Here is a 9567-nt window from a genome sequence, read left to right as displayed (position 1 = left end):
CACTGCTGCATTTGCACCTGGGTAATCCCATGGACAGAAGAGCCTGGCAGGCTATAGTCCATGGGGTCACAAAGAGTCGGACATGACTTAGCATCCAAACAACAACAACAGGTCCACTGTCCAGTATTGGTTTTAATTAGATTTGAGGACAACTTTTAGATTACATTTATCAGCATTCTTCCCACTCTCCATATTTTACAGATTTCTCCTTAGGCAACAAAAATCTAATTTTAAAGTTTTTTTTTTTTCCCTCCTAATTCTCTGAAGAGGGTCCCAGAGTCAGATCTCTATTTGGAACTCACAACAGGGCAGATACCTGATGAGTAGAGGGACCCCCATGATTGGTGTTTATTTGTGAAACTGAAAGTGAAAGTCACTCAGTCGTGTGACTGAGTGGAGTATACTCTTTGTGACCCCATGGAGTATACAGTCCATGGAATTCTCCAAGCCAGAATGCTGGAGTGGGTAGCTGTTCCCAACCCAGGGATCAAATCCAAGTCTCCCACATTGCAGGCAAAGTCTTTACCAGCTGAGCCACCAGGGAAGCCCATACAGAGGCTCAAAGACCTCATGGAAAAGACCACTAAGAAGTTGGGGCTGTTATTAATAGTTGGCCCCCATCCACAATCCCTCTGCCTCTTCCCATCAAAAGGACACAACCGCAACCAGGAAAAAATGACTTCTCTTTAATTGGGGAGGAACTGTTCAAATGGAAAATAAATTTACCCTGAAGAGGATATCAGGATTGCTCTAGAGAAGGAAGGAGAAAGCTGTTTTGAGGCTCCTTCCAGGAATTTGCCCCTGGAGCCAATGGAGGCTTTAGGTGGAGTTGAAATGAGAATACTGGAAGGAAGGAGGCGCCAGGGGGCGCTGCTGGCTCACTGCTGGGGTGCGCTTCTCCCTGCCTGCAAAGTGGAAAGTCCTCAAAGGACAGAGGGCAGCAGCCTGGGGAGGTGTCAGGACACTCACAGGACAGGCAGGCAGTGTCCCCAGCAGAGGGAAGAGGGTACCCATCTCTCCTGACTGTAGCCGTGTTTAGTGACTGTACCATCTGGGAAAGCCGAGGAAACCAAAGAGTGAATCAATCATGCTTCTTGTTTTCAAGGACTTTTAGCCTACCACCAACTTTACTAAAACTATATATATATTTTTTTAAATAAATACTTTACATACCACATACCAAAATCATTTCCAGATGGATTAGAGAGCATCTGTAAAACTGGAGGAAAATAGAATCAAATAGTTAATACGAATTTGCAGGAGGAGGAGATTTCCAAGTTTTTATAAAAGCAGTGAAAAAAATGTATAAAGGAGATTGTCAGGTTTAATTATATAAAAATTATAACTTCTGGATATTAAAATGTGAATAAATAAAATATGAACAAGGGACTGAGAAAAATATTTAGCCAAAGTGTGACTGGGGAAAAAGGTTACTGTTTTTTTTTTTTTTTCTATAAAGAACACATAAAAATAAAACTAAAAAATTATCATGCCCTAATAGGGAAACATAAAAAAATCTTGAAAAGTCAATTCATAATAAAATACATTTAGGACACAAATATAAAAAAAGGAAAATATCTCACAATTACTGAAGAATTGCAAATTAAAAATACAGTGTCTTAAAAATACATACATGCACAAAATCCTTACTGCTAATGAAACTGTGGCAAACAGGATCTTCCATGCATTGCTGGTGCCAGCATAGGATACAATAATTTGGAAAGTACTTGCAGTTTGGCAACGTATATTAAGATTCTCTAAAACATTTATATTCACTGATTCAATAATTATGTCTCTGGAAATCCATCTTACCAAATATTAATTAAAACATAAAATAAGCATCTTAATGAACAGAATTGTTCACTCAGGGCCATTTATTCTGGAGAAAAATTCAAAACAAGGTAAATATCCAAAATGATTAAATAAATTACAGTACACAGTTGATTCAAAATGTTATGATGGTGGTGATGAAAATACTTGTACTACATGTATACTATGAAAATACTTGTACTACATCATTAAGTGAATGAAGAAGAGTCTAAAACTTTGTATTAGTTTGATTATTACCTTTTAAAAGTCAATACATTTTTCATAAAATATACAGACAAAAAGACTGAAAGAAGTTTTGTTTGTTTGGGGCTGGTTGTCTGGGGAACTATGAATGTTTCTTTTCTTCCTTTTTTAAAACTTCTTTTATCAAATTTCTAAAAATTCTTTATAACATAAACATTCATTTAAAAATGAAAAGTCACAAAAATCACTTGCATTTCTATGCATTAACAATGAACAATCTGAAAAGAAAATCAAGAAAACTCCACTTGTAATACATCAAAAAGAATAAAATACTTAGGAATAAATCTAACCAACAACATAGAAGACTTATACCCTGATAACTACAAAACATTGCTGAAAGAAATTAAAAAAGATATAGATAAATAGAAAGACATCTCATGTTCATGGATTGGAAGACTTTAATATTGTTAAAAATGCCTAGACTACTCAAAGTGGTCTACCTATTCAACATAATCCCTATCAAAACCTTGATGGAAATTTTTCAGAAATAGAAAAATTCATCCTTAAATGCATAGGGCATTTCAAGGGACCTCTGATAACCAAATCAATTTTGAAGAAGAACAAATTTGAAAGCCTCACACTTCCTGTTTCAAAACATTACAAAGACCCAGTAAGCAAAAGAGCACGGTGCTAGCATAAAGACAGAGAAATAGACCAATGGAATACAATAAAAGCCCTTCTGAAATAAGCCCTCGCTTACATCATCAAATGACTTTTGATAAGGGTGCTGAGACCACTTAGTTGGGAAAGGACTGCCTCTTGACCAAATGGTTCTGGGAACTGGATATCCTCATGCAGAAGAATGACATGGGACCCTTATACTACATGCAAAAATTAACTCAAAATGGATTAAAATCTAAACATAAACCCTAAAACGATAAAATTCCCAGAAGAAAACATAGGAGGAAACCTTCACGATATTGGACTTGGCAGTAATTTCTTGGATACGACACTAAAGGTATAGGCAACAAAAGCAAAAATGAACAAATGGGGCTACACCGAACCTCGGAACGTGAAAGGAGGCAGAGAAAAGGCAACCTAGGCAATGCAAGGAGTTATTTGCAAGTCATGTATCTGATGACGGGTTATATTCAGGATATATGACAAACTCCTACAATTCAACAACTAAAATCAAATAACTTGAATTTCAAAAGGGCAAAGGAATTCAGACACCCCCAGAGGAGATATACAAAGCATATGAAAAGATGCTCATTATCACTAATCGTCACAGAAATGCAAATCAAAACCAAAACAAAGTATCACCTAACATCCATTTGGGTGACTACTAGCAAAATATCCCAGAATATCAAGTGTTGAGGATGTGGAGAAATTGAAATGCTTGGGCACTGTGGCTGGGACTGTAAAATTGTGCAGCGGTCTCTATTGAGCATTCTTTTTAATATTTATTTATTTGACTGCCTCGGGTCTTAGTTGCAGCACTCAGGACACTCAGGATCTTCACTGAGGTGCAGATTCTTTAGCTGTTATGCATGGGCTTAACAGTCCCATAGCATGTGGGATCTTAGTTCCCCAACAAGGGATCGAACTTGCGTCCCGTGAATTGCAAGGCAGATTCCTAACTACTGGACCACCAGAGGAGTCCCGTCTATTGAGTATTGAAACAGTATTGAGGTTCCTAAAAAAAGTGTAAAAAGGAACTACCATGTGATCCAGCAGTCCCACTTCTAATATATATAAAAAGAATTGAAAGACAAACTGTGGTTATTCAGACTGGAGTATTTGGCAGACATTTCCTGGGGAATGAATGAAGTGAGCCCATCAACAAGGAAAACAATCAGTAGTCAATTATCAATAATAAAAACCCAGGCTTCAAGCAAAAATTCGCACTTTGGAAAACTTGTAGCTGCCACCATGAACTTCACAGCATCCCAATACATAACAACTTTACTGTAGTGATGTTAACAGATGTGACATTTTAATATTATATAATCAAACATTTAGAAGAGCTGCATAAGCCAGTGAATCAATATTTTCCAAAGGACTAATGCACAATATTGCAAAAATATACATGAGTAACGATAAAAGATCCATTCAAGGTACCAGTGTGTGTGTGTGTTAGTTGCTCAGTCGTGTCTGACTCTTGGCCACTCCATGGACTGTAGTCTGCCAGGCTCCTCGGTCCATGGAATTCTCCAGGCAAGAATCCTGGAGTGGGTTGCCATTTCCTTCTCCAGCAAGGTACTAGAGACTGATTTTTTTTTAATGTAAGAGAGTACAAAAAGGTCAGGGATATGGTTTCAGATTCCGACTGTAACTAATCTTTAAGAAAATATCACTGGGACTTCCCTGGCAGTCCAGTGGTTAGGACTGTGCTCTTCCAATGCAGGGGGTGCGGGATCAATCCCTGGTCAGGGAACAAAGGTCCCACATGAGCGAGGTGTGACCAAAAAGATAAAAATTAAAAAACTGAGGGACTGCAATAAAAATTGAGATAAAAGCAGAAATCAATGAATCAGAAGACAAAAATAAAATAAAACTTAAAAAAATGGAAGAAACTACCACTCATCCAGCTTTGGTATATCAAAGACTATCCATGAATATCTGAAAAGATAATTAAAGTTATCCTCCTTTTACCAGCTACATATCTGTGCCTCTACAAAAACAGAGTATTATGACAGACTGGATGCAGAAAGCAGATATGATATTTCTTCCTCTATTACACCAGACATTAAAGAGATTTGCAAAAATGTAAAAACAGTGCCACTCTTCTCACTAAACTTTTTTGTTATGGAAAATACCCTTATTTTTCCATAAAAATATGTGGTGCCAAAGAAGCAACTCTGGAAGTTTTTCCTGCATGCCCTAGAAAAGTTGATGGAGTAGTGTGGTAATGGGTGCCTTACAGATTTGGTAGAATGCATGCTTTTTTGAGAGTTAACTATAAACTTTAACTTTTTAACTACATACTTTCTTTCTATGGTAGTTGATTTGTCTCAGTCTCTCTTTTCTGGGGTCAGTTTTGGCAATTTAAATGTTCTAGAACAGTGATTCTCAAACTTTTTGGTCTTAGGAACTCTTTATATACTTAAAAATTATTGCGGATCCCCACGAGCTTTTGTTTACGTGATTTATTTATATCTACAGATATTGGCTATGAAAAGTGAAAGTGAAAGTCGCTCAGTCGTGTCCAACTCCTTGTGACCCCATGAACTATACAGAATTCTCCCAGCCAGAATACTGGAGTGGGTAGCCTTTCCCTTCTCCAGGGAATCTTCCCAACCCAGGGATCAAACCCAGGTCTCCTGTATTGCAGGCGGATTCTTTACCAACTGAGCTATCAGGGAAGCCAGTATTTGTTATAATAGAGACTAAAAATTGGGAAATTTAAAAACATTTACTTATTTTAAAATGGTAACAGATTTAAAAATATAGCAATGAATAAATCTGTATATTCACAATGTTGCAGTTATCTGTCGCTGAACAGAAAAGCTGCCACACAGTGGGCAGATGAAAACAGCACGTGGTTAGATCTCACTTCCCGTGGATCGGGAATCCAGGCAGGCTCAGGCTCAGGGTCCCTTGTGAAGGCTGCACTCAAGCTGTAGGCTCCTGCAGGGGGAAGATGGCTCCCAACACCCAGGGTTACTGGCAGCATCTCAGTGCTTTGGGGCTATTGCAGCAGGAGCCTCAGTTCCTTGCTGGCCACAGGATGCCTTCATTTCCTGCACACGCGCCTCTCCATCCAGTGTCTCCTGTGGGGATAGCTGCTCACCAAAGCTAGCGACTGGGGGCCAGCAGGCCAGGGATCAGCACCGTAGTTAATCTATTCGTGGAGGGTGACAGCCCAGCACTTTTCCCTGAAGAGGAGGGCATGATCACAGGGACAGGAATTGCAGGTGGGAGGGCGAGCATGGGGGTCTCATCAGAGGGCGTCCCCATACAGGAGCGATGGGGCAGAATTCACCCGTGGTGAGAGCCAGGGGCTCCAATCTTCTCACAAAGGAAGGCAAACTGTAGAAATCTTTTCTAAAAATTGTGGGGACTTCCCTGGTGGTCCAGTGGCAGAGACTCTGCGGGCCCAATGGAGGGGGGCCAGATTAGATCCCTTGTCAGGGAACTAGATCCCACATGCTGCAACCAAGACCTGGCAAAGCCAAAGAAAAAAGTGTACGAATTCCACATAACATGAGAAGCACAAGCCCAGGAAAAAGTAACTGATAAGAGAAACACATCCCTGGCTCCCCTGCAGGACATCGGAATCACAAGGTCTGGCTGTGGATATCCTCTGCAGGTTACCTGTGAAAGCTAGAAAACGGCACTGAGTAATTCTTCAGGTTGAAACAAGGGACAGTAGCATCTCTAGGCCTGCAAGCCTAGGAACAGGAGGATTAAAGGGAGGAGGGGCGTACTGAGGCCCAGGGGGCCTGGCATTCAGCCTCACCCCTACAGAGAATTCCCTGAGCTCAGCAGTTCAATATGATTGAAAATTACCAACCCTGAAGCAGGCTGCATATGAATCGTTGTCAGTGAAAAGACCTTCCTGTGTCCTTGGTTCTTTTCCACTGCTCACTTTGCGGACCAATGTTAATGAGCAAACAGAGTTAACTGACTGTGGCTGTCTATGGAATTTCAAACTAAAAATTGAAAGAGTTTTTTTTAAAAAATGAGGATTCTTGGATAAAGAAGATGTGGTACATCATACAATGGAGTATCACTTGGCCATGAAAAGGAATGAAATGATGCCATTTGCAGCAACATGATGGACCTAGAGATTGTCATACTGAGTTAAGTAAGTCAGACAAGACACTTACCATGTTATTTCTTATATGTGTAATCTTAAAAAAGGTACAAATGAATCTATTTACGAAACAGAAATAGACTCACAGACGTAGAAAACAAAGTAGGTGGGAGGGATGAATTATGAGATTCTGCCATAGACACACTACATGTAAACTGCAGAACTAAAAAGGACCTAGTGTACAGGACAGAGAACTCCACCCGATAATCTGTAATGACCAACACGGGAAAAGGACCTAAGAGAGTAGGTATATGTGAATGTATAATTCATTCACTTTGCTATACAGTGGAAACTAACATTGTAAATCAACTCTACTGCAACACAAAAATTTTTTTAATGTAGATTCTACCTTAAAATGGATCTCTACAAGGAGATCAAACCAGTAAATTTTCCTAAAGGAAATCAGTCCTGAATATTCATTTGAAGGATTGATGCTGAAACTCAAGCTGCAATACCAGGCCACCTGATTTGAAGAACTGACTCACTGGAAAAGACCCTGATGCTGGGAAAGATTGAAGGCAGGAGGAGAAGGAGACGACAAAGGATGTGATGGTTGGATGGCATCACCAAGGATCACCAACTCAATGGACATGAGTTTGAGGAAGCTCCGGGAGTTGGTGATGGACAGGGAAGCCTGGCGTGCTGCAGTCCATGGGGTCACAAAGAGTCGGTCACAACTGAGTGACTGAACTGAACTGAACTGAACTGATCTTAAAATGAACATATATTAGTAGCTCAGTGAAATTTCTGACCTCAACTAGAGTGAAATCTATGAAGCCCTTCTATGTCATTTTTTTTAACATAAGAGGATTTTAACCTCTCAGACATTCTAATGCTACTAGTGATGAAGATTAGACTAACGTACACTGAGAAACAGGGCTTCCCAGGTGCCTGCCAATGCAGGTTACACATAACAACACAGGTTTGATCCCTGGGTTGGGAAGGTCCGCTGGAGGAGAGCAAGGCAACCCACCCCAGTATTCTTGCCTGGGAAATCCCATGGACAGAGGAGCCTGGTGGGCTATAGTCCACGCAGTCGCACAGAGTTGAACACGACTGAAGCTACTTGGCGCACATGCATGAAGAGAAGTAGCACAGGATAGTGGCCACGATGCAGCCTCTGAGTTCCAGCTAGACAGTGTGGGTTCAGACAATGGCTTTTCCTGTGACCTTGGGCAGGCCACCTAAGCTCAGCTTTCTCATGTATATAGAATATGAATCCAAGGTTGACGTGAGGATCAAACAAATGGATGAGCACACAGGTAGTCCCTTTCCAGCAGTGTCGGCTACTATCACGTAGGTGACAGTACACGTTAGGCGCTCGGATCCCCACCTGCAATCCCAGTAAAGCGGGAGCCTCCTTTCCACACAACAGAGGTGGACATGGGACCAAGTTTTTATTCTTTCTCTTTCTGGTTTCTATTCTGAAGTTTCAGAGTGAGAAGTCGTCACAGAAATTTTATTTAGATCAAAAATTAAATAAAATAGTGTCTAAGCAGAGTCATCCACATTCAACAATCTATTTTTATTATTTTCTTTCCACACGTACACATGGGTACCATGAAGTGAGTTGTTTTGAACTGTTGCTAATTTCCTTTTGGAAGTCGTTTGATGACACTGTCATTGCAGCGAAAGACCAGCAGATGGCTGTCCACAAAAACACACAAATACCTGCAGGAAAAGGCTTTACAAGATAGTTTCCAAAGAACTGCAAAAATTAGTGCAAGAAAGCTATGGATGTCAATATTGAAAACACAGACTTTGTAATGATCTTAAGAGTACTTTTTAACAGACTTGGTTACCAAGGGAGAAGGAGGGTGGGGAGGGATGGACTGGGAGTTTGGGATTAGCAAACTATGATATGTAGATGAATAAACAACGAGGTCCCATTATATAGCACAGCGAATTACAATCAATATCCTGTAATAAACCATAATGGAAAAGAATATGAAAAAGAATATACATGTATACAACTGAATCACTTAGCTCTACAGCAGAAATTAACACCACATTCTAAATCAACTATACTCCAATAAAAATTTTTTAAAGAATATCTTTACATTTGAGACAAAAATTTAATTCTATTCTTCACACAAAAATCTTTGTCACACTGCCAGAAGAAGTATCTATGGGAGTATAACCTTCCCAGAGGGCAATTTACTTAATGCCAAAGTATTTAAAATATGTTTTTCTTTGATGAAGCCATCAAAAAATAAATATACCTAGTCATTGATCTAAGATATTAAGCCTGAGCTAAAAAATCTATCTACAGCAGTGGTTCTCATTTTGGGGTGGTTTTGTCCCGTGGGGGGACATTTGATGATATCTAGGGATGTGTTTGTCACAACTGGAGGGGAGGGGCTGGGACAGGCATCCAGTGGGCAGAGGCCAGGATACCCTAAACATCCTACAACACACAAGACAGCACCCCTCAACAGAGACTCATGTGGCCCCAAATGTCAACTGTGCTGAGACTGAGACACCCTGGACTAGAAGCATGTGCCTCGTGTACTGTTTTTGTAAGAGTGAAGCAGTGAAAACAACTTGTGTCCAAAACAGAAGACTAGCTGAATAAATGATGAATGACTCATCCATACAAGACAGTTATTAAAAGGAATGTTGCAGAAGTATAATTATTGTGACAAAACATTCTGTGGATAAAGCTTACTGAACTGTATATGCAGTACGAGCCCACATTTTAAAGGGCTACATACACAGCTGAGGGTGTAAATAGG

The sequence above is a fragment of the Bos indicus x Bos taurus genome, chromosome 14 (assembly GCF_003369695.1).
Source record: "Bos indicus x Bos taurus breed Angus x Brahman F1 hybrid chromosome 14, Bos_hybrid_MaternalHap_v2.0, whole genome shotgun sequence".
In the NCBI taxonomy this organism is placed as follows: Eukaryota; Metazoa; Chordata; class Mammalia; order Artiodactyla; family Bovidae; genus Bos; species Bos indicus x Bos taurus.
The sequence above is the reverse complement of the archived record's forward strand: the minus strand, read 5'-3'. Positions refer to the sequence as shown.